This window comes from Cyrtonyx montezumae, unplaced genomic scaffold, assembly GCF_038088225.1.
Source record: "Cyrtonyx montezumae isolate F1298 unplaced genomic scaffold, pur_monq_1.0 scaffold_13, whole genome shotgun sequence".
Lineage (NCBI taxonomy): Eukaryota > Metazoa > Chordata > Aves > Galliformes > Odontophoridae > Cyrtonyx > Cyrtonyx montezumae.
The window spans coordinates 31467237-31480603 of record NW_027071859.1 but is presented as its reverse complement, the minus strand read 5'-3'; the positions used below and the strand labels follow the sequence as shown (position 1 = coordinate 31480603).

General features: G+C 38.8%; 1 long non-coding RNA gene across 2 annotated transcripts in view; it reads left to right on the top strand.

The window, feature by feature from the left end:
- The first annotated feature begins 6473 nt into the window (after positions 1 to 6473).
- The window catches only part of LOC136045316 (uncharacterized), a 31510-nt gene continuing 24616 nt past the window's right edge, over positions 6474 to 13367 (top strand). For both annotated transcript variants that reach the window (XR_010621892.1, XR_010621891.1), the window contains exon 1: positions 6474 to 6774. This is a non-coding gene — a long non-coding RNA (uncharacterized LOC136045316). The remainder of the gene's footprint in view (positions 6775 to 13367) is intronic.

Here is a 13367-nt window from a genome sequence, read left to right as displayed (position 1 = left end):
GTGTTTCTTTTCTATCTCCAGTAGTAATCTTTTATATGTTTTACAGTAAATTTCTTCCTGGTTACCATCTCATAATGGGTAGCTGATACGTCAGTGGACCAGTGAAGTCTCTCTATCACTTATCCAAGCCTAACACCACATTCCGTGTGACATCAGCAGCCCGGTGAGTCATGCACCGATACCAACAATGTGCTCCTATATCCTGGAGATCAGAAAAGCCCTACGCAGAAGACTTGGCTTGTTTTTCCTATCTTGTTATGGAAACTACAGGCACTAATAGCATTAAACAACTATAAATGAACTCTTTCTGCTTCTTATCAGAAGATAAACTGCCTGTTTAAAAAAGGAGTTGCCAAGCTCGAGAAAGCCTCTTAGAGACCACAGAGTGCTGATTGCAGCTTTCTGGGGAGAGATTTTGTACATAACATATTTTAATATCGTTGCAGCAAACACCTGTGCTCCTGTCCTGGGTGACAGTCCAACCAGTGTGAGGCATCTGAAGCTTCAGATAAGTAATGCTACAGATTCTCACACTTTTGCAAGAATAGAGCTGTAGATAATGACAAGTATCTACAGCTTATTTAGAACTGTAGTCCTTGATAAAAGGCATCACATCATTTTACTGCAGACATTTAACAAAGCACTGCTTTCCTACAATTCTCATTTATTTGAATAATTTCTTACACAGCCCACTCCAGCAAGTATGTAAGATTATGACTTTCTCCTACTTGCCTCTTTGATCTCCCTGATAACTTTTCCATCAGAGTGAAATGTAGCACTTGGTTCAGATGCTCTTCCATAGCATGCAGAAATGGAGGAGGCGTTAGGGAGTCTGCTGAGGCAGGCTGAAATAGTTCCACCCCAAAAATATTTCAGAGGATAAAACAGGGGGGAAGAGAACTTGAATGTGAGGTGTTAAGGACAATTGGCTGCCCCTCAAAATACTTGCTGGTTTACTTGAGAAAATAATTGCTTGCTTCTCCAAAAATGGGCTAAGAATCATATAAAAACAGGCTCACTCAGGAGATGTCTGGAATTTTCTATTTCACATGAGAAAAGGAAAAAGCCAAGAACCCTTCATATGGCATTTCAGTATTCCTGCTGTCACTCTCAGCTGGAATGGAGAAGGGCAGGGTAATGCACAAATAAAAAAATACAAGAGCATTATAGCAAGAGCACACTAGATCACACAGATGCAGTCATTTGAACTTCAGAAGAAGTTTCAGGATGGTAGCGACTGAATTTGGGTATTACCTGAAGGTCTGCTCCTTCTCTCTATGGCTCTGAAGCCAGGAATCACTGGACACTGTGGAAGAAGGAGGTGCTCTGTTTGTGTTGGTGTCTCCATGGCAATATGGGTAACGAGTTGTTTGGTCTCTTTTTCTCGGGAGGTCTGCCAGATCACTCCTCTTCATAGAGTGGGTTGGTAGAAGGAATTGGGCTGGCATTCCTGCAGGAAATTTAGCCTTGCTGCAACTTCATGTGCTCCATAAGCTAGCTGTAGGTGTCATTCAAGTATTTTGTTGGTATCTTTGACTGATAAACATCTAGTGAATTTTTCTAATGATGCTTTAAGCTCTCAGTTGACTCAGTTGGTTCACTGTGTTCTTAGATTGTACTTTCTAGTTCCTGTGATACACTTGATTATAGCTCTGATGTTTCAGAAATATACATTTTTAACACTGGTTACTGGGTCTGAAAATCCTTTGTAAGCCCCACAGTATTCCTGTGAGAACTGTCTCCTGTGAGACTGGGGAGGGAGACAATTGCCAGTCTCAAGTCTCAGGTGCCTTGCTAACGACAGCTACGTTTGGATCTGTGGACCTGCACATGTCCTCCCCCTAGAAAGTATATCTCAGGGACACAGAGGGATGAGGCTGGCTGTAGGTTCATACCCATCACTCAGCACAATTCTGAAGAGACAAAAAAGACGTAAGACACCTCCCAGACTCCTCCCATCTTCCAGCTGCAGGATACAATCATAAATATGATGACGATATATGGCAGCACAGTGTCCTTGCAAAAAGCAGGGTCATACTAGGGTATTTGTAGTTTATTCTTGTGCTCAGCCGGAACAGCCAATGGAGCAAGGCTACTTCCAGTGCAGCTATGCTCCTGCTGTGATCCTGTTTTGTTTCAGAGGCTGTTGAGTCTTTCTGGACTTCTAAGGTGGGTATGTGTCTGCTCCTGACATTTCAGCTCTCGGACAGGAACTGTTGGTTACACTAACGTGTGCTAAGCACAATAAATAGCTAGGATTAATAAAAAATGTTAACGTGGGAGCATGCTGGCTTTTGGAGCTGGCTTATGTAACTGAAACCCTCCTTATACATCTCTTCTTTTTCGGTAGTGAAAATAATTTGGGTCTGTCTAAAAGCCTAGTGAAATCAGCTGAAATCTTTATAGAGGTTTCAGTATCAGTGAAGTTCTGTATGGTAGAGAAGGAAAAGAATTTAAGATATTGGGAAATATTTAGCTGAGAGCCCTTAAGTGCCTGAAATCTAGAAGCTGGGTGTGTGAGTTGGCTAAGGGATAAGCAGCACCTCCTCCTCACGCTTTGAACGATGGCATTATACCCTTTGATGGCAAAGAGTTCATGAGAAACAAGGAAAGTATAATTACATCTGGTATTTATTTCTTCCTTGATGCCTGATGCCTGACACTGAATAGTACAACAAAATGCTGTACCAACTGTGAGAAAATCCTGCAGATCATTAGCTCAAAAAACCAGACTGATAAGCTAACAACCAGCTGCTTACAGAGAACATCCTAGTTTCAGCATTTTGACGTATGCTTTGGGTGCTCACAGAGAGCACATTTAATTCATTATCAGCATTTTTCCACATGAAAAGACTTTCTGCAGATTTTTTTATAGTAACTTAAAATTCCTCTCGCAGCTCTGAGGGAGTAGTAATAGATGAAATATTAGTTTATCAGGATCATGTCCATTACATTTAGATAAGTAAATCTAACTTTACTGTGTTTTTCTTTTCCAATAATTGTTTTCTACAGTCACTGTTTTTTGTTTTGTTGTTGTTGTTGTTTTCATTACAATCTAATTTTCACAAAGAAATGGTTAATAACTGGATGGTAAGAAATCCTAAATAATAAAGAGTATTAGAGACAGTTCTTCAGCCTTTTTGTCCTATTTGGACTGGAACAGGTTGCCCAGAGATGTTGTGGATGCTCCATCCCTGGAGGCATTCAAGGCAAGGCTGGATGTGGCTCTGGACATCCTGGTCTAGTGGTTGGTGACCCTGCCCATGGCAGGGGGGTTGAAACTAGATAATTTTTGAGGTCCTTTTCAACCCAGGCCATTCTATGATATGATTCTTTCACTGTGTCTTTGGGCATAAGCAGGTTCTCTTTTACTGCTATTCTATAAACAATCAGTTGTGTGCTAAACTGGAAGAAGTCTCTAATGGATGATCAGGGCATATTTGTACTACATGCATTAACATGTAGAAAAACCACATTCCCTTCCCCAAATAAACTGCAGCTAGAGATTATGCACATTTCCATAAGCTGTAACTTTATTATAGAATATAGTGCCACTGACATCAGTAGGGTCACTTGCTGCCACAATGGTTACCTGTGAAGTTATGTAAATTATTTAGGAATTACAAACACAGAAGAGGATCTAGTTTGAGTGTCCAGTTCACTGTATTTACTGAGTGGAGCCTGCTGAGTTAGGCTTGGTTTGCCCAACTTGATCTGATGAGCAAACTGCATCTCTTTTCTGGAGAACCAGTCTGTTGCCCTTCGAAATTTCATCTCTGAATTTTCAGACATGTGGCTCTTGCTCATACTGAACCTCAGCCTGGCCAGTCGCAAGATTCACTTGTTAGTGAATTGCTTTTTATCAGCTTGGCTCAGCATCAGAACAGATTACATTAATTCTTCCAAGGATCTGTGAAAGAAATGACGTTTGGCTATCTGTACCAATACTGACTATAAAATAAGGTAGCTAGACAGGTAAAACTATGCAATTAGATGCCCAAAAAGACGAAGCAATAAACTTAGAAAGCAAACAGAGTAGCACTGCCTAAATCTTTTCCCTACTCCTTTTTCAGTTTTGCAGTGCATATTATATACACATGCAATAATGTGTTCATATATGCATTTCTTTCAAAGTCTAAAATAAGGTCACTCATATCTTTCTGTAAAAGTGTCTAAGAACCAGCAAGTTAAGCTGGTATAATTATCTTGATGAAAATTTTATCAGGTGATTTCCTGGATGTATTTAGTTTAAGCATAGAGGCTGCCTCATTTTTGAAGATGTTTTGTTTGTGAGTGGTTCTCACTAAATAAGATCTGGACCAAATCTCCTCTTTTCCAATAAATGATTTTCTGGTTCAAATATATTTTTGAATCCAGAAGTTAGACATAAGATTTAATCGGATTTCTCCCTGTTAATGCAACTTGGTATTTTACAATATATTTTCTTTTAAGTTATAAGAAATTGAAATATTGAAATGAAGTTGGATATAATATAATAACATAAAAAATATAAAGTATGCTAACATAAATTTTATAGGTGGACTTAAGAAGCATAAAAGGAGAAATATATATATATTTTTAGATTAGTTTTTGGATTAGAAATAGAAGCAGCCTTTAATGCACTTGAAAGAAAGATAGCATGATAAAATATTATTTTTCTCCTACTAAATAAATCTTGCTTCACAGATGCCCATGCATAAGAGTCTATTTCTAACTCTCAGTAGAGCAGCAAAACATGTACAGTGCACTGGGATGCCCTATTCCCATGCCTGATTCTCCATATATAGCTACGGCGCTGTCCTGTTCTACTGTGGCTTCCAGTTGTAGGGTTTAACTTGCATTTTCTTGGCAGGATTGCCTTGGCAGAGAACTGTCTTGATGGTAAACACTCAGGCACTGACTTCTCAGCGGCAGCTACCTTCCCACTGAGCCTCATGGAAGGTGAACATTGATCAAACTTGGTGGAAGAAAAACCATGGGCAATGAATCTTCAGTCATTCTTTTTTTCTTTTCTTCTCTTTGCTTTTTTTTTTTTTTTCAAAATTTCCATCATAGTGTTGGTACAAAGTCTGATTTTATTTTATTTTCTTGTTATTTCTGGAAGCAACTTTCAGACTTGAAAGACTGCCATGCACAGGAGATATGTTTTGGCTCTTCTGCCCATTGCATTCTGTGGATGATTAGACCAAACTGAGCAGCTGCCAGATGACTAATCAACTTGTTGCTGAATAACAGGTCTCACTGGAGAATTAACAGTGTCTTTATAGTCTCCCCTCAATGAAGTGTCTGGAATTTTCTTAGCAAACAGATCAGTTTAAGATTTTCCATTGCTACTTGAATATGATTTAGAAGAATGTACTAAAAAAAAAAAAACCCAATACAAAACATCCCCCTTTCCCCTAACCCCCCTCAGCATTTAGGTCTTGTGATGTTACCTCAGAGTTAAAGGCCATCACTTAAAGAATATTGTGTTCTGCATTATGTGCTTTTTATGCCTGTGTGTGTTAGTTTGAAGGGGAGTGTTAGTGAAGAAGTATGATGAAGCAAAGAATGCTGGACATTGCATAGTGGGAATTCAGAGTGCTCAGGTATAATGTACAGCTAGCTGTAGATCAGATTAGATGCAATGAACTAAAAATGCTGTGGGTCTGGCCAAGGTGACATTTGGATTTCCCAAACTGTTAAGTGTTTTCTCTGCTTTCCTCTAAAGCTATCTCAGGATTTTTTGTGAAGGGATGCTCCTTCACTGTGATGCAGTTACTCTTTAAGTATTTCTAAAATATTCAAAATCTGGATTTTTTTCCCCATTTTTTAATAGTGTTGTTTTTAGTATTTTAAGTTGAAGGCATTTTCAATAATGGCGTTTGTTTTCCACTTCTGTCTATAGAGCTGGGTAAAATGATAAGATTAAATTTGACCCTAATGGGTATGCTCTCGTGGCAAAAGATGTTCAGCAGGAAAACGTTCTTCAATTTTTTAGGCACAGGCAAAACAAGATCTGGAATCTGAATCTGAATGAAGTCAATCACTGTGTAAAACATGGTATTTTAAGTGGGGTCTATTAACGGCTGTTACCTGTTACAATCTGTGAATAAAGTAAAGCCTACATTACACTTAATCTTTAAAATACATATTTTCACTTTCAAGCACAAGTCATTGCAATGGATACTGTAGTGGTTGAAGGAAATTGAATTGCCTCTAGTGAATTCTCAGAAGGCTAGGCTTTTCATTTTTGTGAATTTTGGATCTTAGATCTAAGAAAAAATAAAAGGATAACTTTACATATACTCACTGAGCATATGCAGAATTGAAAACATGATGGGGTGGGGAGGATGGTTGAAAGCATGCTGCCTGGAACAACATAGCAGTACAATCTACAGAACAGGGCCAAAACTTAAGAAAAGCTACAAACCCTGAAAAAAAGTAAGATGATGGTGTTGAGACCACACGTTGAATTTAATGGCCCAGTTAGATTTTCCTGGTGAGTGTTGCTGTCAGTGTGCTATACTCTTACCAGCCCAGGACTGGAAGGTGCAGCCTGTGTTTTTCATGCTTCATAATGACTTCAGATTGGCTTCATCACACCCAACTTCAGGAGTTAAAGATTAACTGTCTACAACCAACCTAGTCATGCAGACCTCCTGGTGCAGATAATGAAGAAGAACGAGCCACAGCAAGTTTCAATTCCTGATTCAATCACAGGCACAAGCTTTCCTGCCCTGAGTTGCCTCGAAACACCTGGTTTTCCCGGATTTCTGTGCTGCAGTGGGGTAGGTGAGTGCAGCTGATTAGGCATGATTAAGTTTCCTTATCATCCTGCTCAGAGTGTTCTCCCATACACAAACCAATCTTGCCCTAATGCCAGGGCTGGGGCTGCTGTTTCTATTGACACTTTGTGTTCCTTGCACGCTTCATCTGCGAAAGAGAGGATAGGCAAGGAAGTATGGAAAATCCCTTAACTGTTAGGAACATAAAAAGGCAAAGGCTGGCACGTTCACCCTCAAATCCAGGAAATAGCTGTATGGTTTTAGCTGCACTTGTTTTTATATTTGGGTCTATTCCAGTCATGATCTTGGACAGAAACCATGCCTGATTTTGACACATTTTTGAGTTTCTAGAGTGTAAAATGAATACTTTAACTAATGTTTATCTCTAGGATGCAGATCTCTGACCAAGATAGCATCTGCAGCAATTAAGCTTACTTAAACACTTTCAGCAACTGTGCTAATCTGTGCTAAAAACTGTGCTAAATTTTAAGTAAAATTCCATACAGAGAATCTCCACATCTAGCTAAGGCAAAATCAAGCCACTGTGCATGCATTTTTTCTCTGGCTTTTATTTCAGAAGGCTGTGGAGGAAAAGAAATGTATTTTAAGGTTTTCTTGTTAATAATTTGCATTACGTTCTGGAGAGCACTGGTTGCTAGCAATTTATTTCTGATCACCTAATACAATTACTTAATAACATCCTTAACATGAGATTAGGTAGAAAAACATGTTGTTGAATGACTGTGGAAATTGAGTTGTTTTTACTAGAACTATATGCAAAGCGTATTTGGTGTGGTGTTAAATTGTACTGCTGAGGGGAGACTTTAGTAGAGATCTGCTAAAGTGTGTGTGAAACTCAGCCAGAGGGTGCATTTGCAAAGATCTTTAACTCGTGCTGAGCTCTGACTGAACTGTGATTTTAATGTGAATGTTAGAAAAACCCCAGACATTGCTGCATGATGGTAAGGTTATTAATTTAGAACTTGAAAAAGATCTAAGCATGTTCTAAAACAAATTAAGCCCTGGAACATAGTAAACCTAGCTACTCTGGCCTTTAGTCCACAGCACATGTTCATATTACAACTCATACTCTGCCACAGAGGTGGTGATTTTTGAGCTCCCATTTTCACTTACCTCCTAATGCTGCAATGTAATTTGTCACAGTGCTTTATCATGTTTTTCATTTAATTGGTACTAGTGAATGTGAAATTGGATCAGTGGTTTGTTGCTTTGACACAGTTAATACATCTAAATTGTCTTTTTGCTATAAAAGAGAATGCTAGTACCAATATGTTACACTATAGGAGTTTAACTAAGCCTCATAAGAGGAGTGGTTAATTGTCACTTACTGCTTATTATCTGAAACAGTGTCCTGTTGAATGCTGTCTGGATTCTGTTTGTTTAGTTGGCATTGCCTTTGGTTTCAATAATGGAAAGCTGAATTCTCATTTAATGTTAGTATTAAATTTTGGGTAGATTTCTTCACAGGGTAATGAATAAGTGATTTATAGTAAATGAGTATCAGGCTCTCCACAGGATGTGTGTTACATTCATATTTGCTCTGAACACCCAATATTTACTAGTGATGCTTCTCTTTTTATTCAGTGTTATGGGTAGGTAAATGGACCGGTGATATTCAATGTTGATCTACTACTTAAAAAAAAGGGGAAAATGGTAAGTTTAAAGTAATCAGCACTCTATGAGTAATGCTTGTCTTCTTCAAAAGATGCCAGCATCTTATTCTGCACCATTTTAAAGGCACGATTTTTCTTGTCATTAGTTTGGAGGTTTGGGTGGTAAAATCTCAATTTTATGCTAACCTTTGATTTTGAATTTTAGTTTTGGGAATCAAGAGACTGTTGAAAGCTGGAGAATAAGGGCTACAAAGAATTCTTGTAAAAAAGAAAAGTGTAAATAGAAGTGGTGGTTTTGTCAATACTTCCATTTTATTAATGTATTCAATCAACATAATTCATGAACAGCAGAAAGAAATCCTGCTTTTCTCAAACACAAGTTCCAATTCATTGTTTTGAGTATTCTGTATCAACAGGAAATTTGGATAAGAGAACTGAGAGTGATCACTCGGATAATATTTGGCCTTATTTCTGGATAGAATTTCAATAAATAGTAGGCAGATGGAGATGAGATCTTAAATTCTTTTGAAAAGAATTAATTCAGTGACAGGGAAACAATTTTGTACTACATATGTTCATATTTAATTTCCTATTTAGTAATGATAACCTAGAAGCACATCATTATCTTGTGAAATCTTACTTTTGCACATTTTGGTTTCTGATATTTGGGTTTGGCTTTGGTTGCTTGTTTCTCTCACATTTTAACTCTTATATTAGTGAAAGAATATTTTCTCTGCTGCCGCTAGAAGCCATACACTGTCTCCCACCCATAACAGAGCTTGTGAACAGTCATCTGTACCACTTGATGACTGTACACGTAGAGACATCTGTACTTACAGTCTCAGATTAAAGGAGGGAAAATAGCTGTGATGATTAGCTTCTGTGTAGAGAACAGTGGGAGTGAAAATGAACTGCTGAAGAAAAATGTAAGCTGAAGGCACTGGGACTAAGATGAGATTGAGAATGTCTACATTTGACTTGGACAGGAGTCTGAGATGCAGCTTGCCAGCACAGAACAAAACATCCTGGTCTGAAAGCATGGACCCAAGGGCTTAGATGCTGTGGTTGGTTGTCTTTAAAGGAGCAGTCTGATCTGGGGGCTAGAAGAAGGCAGACTTTCCTTGTTTTCTAGCTGAGTTGAGAGGACATGTTATGTCACTTTTATTAGGTGAAGAGACCATGAGAAAATGCTTAGCCTTGAGAAAGTTGGGCTGAACCACTGTCTCCCAGGTGTTCAGGATTTCACTGTTTGAGCTTCTGCTTCCCTACTCGTTTTGTTATTGTTATGTTTAGGAGGGGAGTGATTGGTTTATCTGTAGCTCTCAACCTGACCAGAGCACCTACCTGGGATGGGTGCTGTGCCCTGGACCATGACATCTGCTGCAACAGGGACCTCTGAACAGAGTTCTGGGGCTCTTCTGTGATATTAATCCTAAAAATGGCATGTATGTGGATAAAATTAAAAAAAACAAAACAAAACAAAAAAAAAACCAGAAAAGCTGTTTCCTTGATTCTGCTTGAATTCTGCTTCCCCAGAGGTGACAGGACATTTGAAAGAGCCAACAACACATGAGAAAACAATCCTGAGAAGGAACAGAAATCTTCTCTGAAAGAAGCTTCACATTCAGCAGTTTGCTGTTTAGTTCCTGTGTGAACAATTAATCTTAAAACAAATATTTGGTGTAGGGAGATTGAGCTCCAGGAGGTTTCGTAGCTAACTAAGGTTGAATGAAAACACACACTGCCTGACATTTTCAGGCCAGTTTCTCTTTTCCATAAAAATAACTGAGAAAAACTATCTCTTACAATGACCCAGGTTTGCCTATGAAAAAATCTTTCTAAATTATAGGCCTTTTTCCTCAGAGGCCATTTACAACAGGGTATATAATGCATGGCTGTGCTACACCCTACCACTCTTTGAATTCGCTGTAACTTGTTATTACTACACTGAACTGTAATGGTCTGGTTCAAAGGCTTTTCTATAAATAAATAACCTCGTGTCTGGGCAGATGACAGCCCCTACCACCAGCTCCTGTGTTATCAGCTCTCCAGGTTTCAGCATTTCATCCATGCATGGTCTGGAGCTACTTCGAAAAACCTGTGAGTGGCTGGCAGTTGCTAAACCTGACTGGGACGGGACTGGAAACAGTGTATTACACCATTGTTTCTAGCTTTATTTTATGGGTGCACTCTTTAAATCATTATTATTATTTATTTATTGTTATCTATACTGCCAAAGTTCTATTTAGTTATTATGAAGGGGGATGGGAGGAGAAAAGGCATGGCTTTTCTACTTGGGACCCAAACGTATGCTACCTTTGTACTGTCATGAATTGGCCTATCAAAATTAATGGGGGTGTCTCATTGGCTATAGAAAGGCTAAGGCAGACGTCATCACATCTTGTTTATATTCTGGATTACCCTGTTTGTGTGTTTACACAACCCTTGGAGGATGGTTAAGTGTGTCCAAGGAGTACATAGTGTCTGTAAATGCTGTTCTGTCCTGCCTCAGGAATCAGCTGAGCCCTCTGCCTTACTCATGTACTGGCAGCTCTGTCAGGAGCAAGTGCTCTGTCAACCCCTAGGGCTTCTTCCAGGGTGAGGTGTCCATTTCTTTCTGGCTAAAATCATGCCCCTAGATGAGCATCCAGGACTGTGCTTGGATGAAATGTAATTAGTGTCCCCACACTATCAAAGATGATTGGAGAATGATGCTGTTAATTGAACTGTTTGACCCAGGCTATCAGGTACACCAAAGGATCGTTAAGGAAGAAGCTCTCTTGTGTTGTATGCAGTAACTGGTGGAACAGTTTTGTGATTACTGCAGGCTTCCTGGCAGTATAGTAGTGCATATAATAAAGGGATATAAAAATATAAGCAATATGTGGCACTTTTGGCAAGCAGTGCTTTCATTTTCAAGGCACTGTGAGAGGAAAAACAACTCAATTCCTTCTTTAAGTGCTAACTAGCAACAGTGCTCACCTCATGGGTCCAAAAACCACGAGCTGGCTCTCCACAAGACTATATGGTATGAGTATTGAGAGATTCTTTAAATAAACATGTTATGCTATCTCTGTTTTATCTTCACATTCTGATTTTTAGGCTTTATACTTTCAAGATTTTGTATGCAATGTTGAGGACAGGGAAGAGGGAATCAAAAATCCTTCTTGTAATCGTGTTCCTTCAAGGGCTGAATCTTTATTGAAGCATAAAATATTGCAATTAAATAAAGAGAAATAGATGCTGCATTGTAGTTAGGAAAAGAGTACAGTCCTGCCAGCTGTGTGAGATCAAAACTCATGAAGCATATCCTAAGAAATCATTAAACTTTAAGATTTCATGAGAATCAACATAATTTTCCCCTTTTTAATTGCCTCAAGGTTTCTACACTCACTTCTGTCTCTCATGGGTCCTTCCAAAACCTTGAAAGTTGGCAATTTGCCTCTTTATAATGAAAGATGATTCTGGTAGATGGCTCTTCCTGAAAAACACTTGTTATTGCAAAAGTAAGTGACAGTGAGATCATTGAGATTTGGTGGCTTCAGGCTGCTCACCATGGGCCTCTTTTCCCATAAATCACAGTGTCTTTAAAGTTGTTATGAAAGAATATCATGGAAAAGAACCTAGTCTTTCTTAAAAACAAGTTATTGCTTCAAAGGATGCTAAGAAAAATTTTATATATTGCAAGTCACTGGCTAGACAGAAACTGTTTGTCAGATTGATGCTGCAGTTCAACAAGAGAAACAAAAACAAACACTATGGGTGTTTTTTAATTGAACTTTGGGCACATTCCTGTATATTTCTCTTTTGGATTTTAACGAGATGGGTTTATTAAACGCAAGTAGGAGCTTATATCTAGTGACATCAACTTCTAACACAGTAACTACTGTACTTCACTGTCTTGTATTGCTCCAGTGATGTTGCATGAACTACTACAGGGGAGGCAGCTTCCAAGGACTGGGAGATTTTAGCTGCCCCTAAATTACTGGAAATGTTGTGTTTATACGCCATAATAAAAGGGTTTATATGCAGGAGATGTTTCTGCAATTGCAATCTACTGCAATTATAGCAGATATGACTACACCAGGCGACCAATTTAAGTGAATGGCATCCAAAAGAGAAAGCCAGACTGTCCGTAGGGAATTTGAGCTCTTTTCTTCTGTGAGGACTAGTTTTCCCAGATGTCTACAGCCCTCTCTCTCTCTCTCTCTGGTATTTCATTTTGATCTTGGTGAACCTGTCCCGGCTTAGATACAAAATTTAAAGTTAAGGACTTGACTACTTGTGGTCACTGAAAATCACAAGGCATTCATACTAAGAGCAGGGACATGTTTTGCTGTGAGTAGTGGTGTTTGGGGCCCCCATGGGACACCTCTGAGGGCTCTCCAGGCCACCTCTGCCCCCTGCTATGACCTTATAGACACAATTATTGACAAAAGGCTGTCTCTGTGTCCATTTGCATCCTCTGCTCACAGCCACTGACATTTCCAGTTCAGCAGGAAGAAGGAAAGAATCTCCACGTCTAACAAGCTCCTCAAAAAAACTTTAATTTCAATAACATCGACAAGAGCCTGCTTTCAATGAATCGTATGTTATTTTGTGACTAGGTTACCAGCAAAATATTTTTTCAGTACTGACGCAGCCTGAAAGCCTCAATATTTGAACATGACATTGTTTTTGAAAAGTGACTTAGTGATAGTCTTACATTTTTTACTTTAAAAATGAGGTGTGACGTGCTGGTTTTTCTGCTTATTTTACCTTCCTTTGTTTTATACATAAAGAAAAATATTTCACTGTGGCCTCTCAGAACTGATGAACCTGTGGAAAATGGATTTTTTGACATTGAAAACTTCTAAAATTACTAACTTCACGTGGTGGTCATGACCATTCTTAACACTGAATATTTCTAAAATACTTATCTGCTATACATAAAAAACTGTTTCCAAATCACTTATGAAGAGCTGAT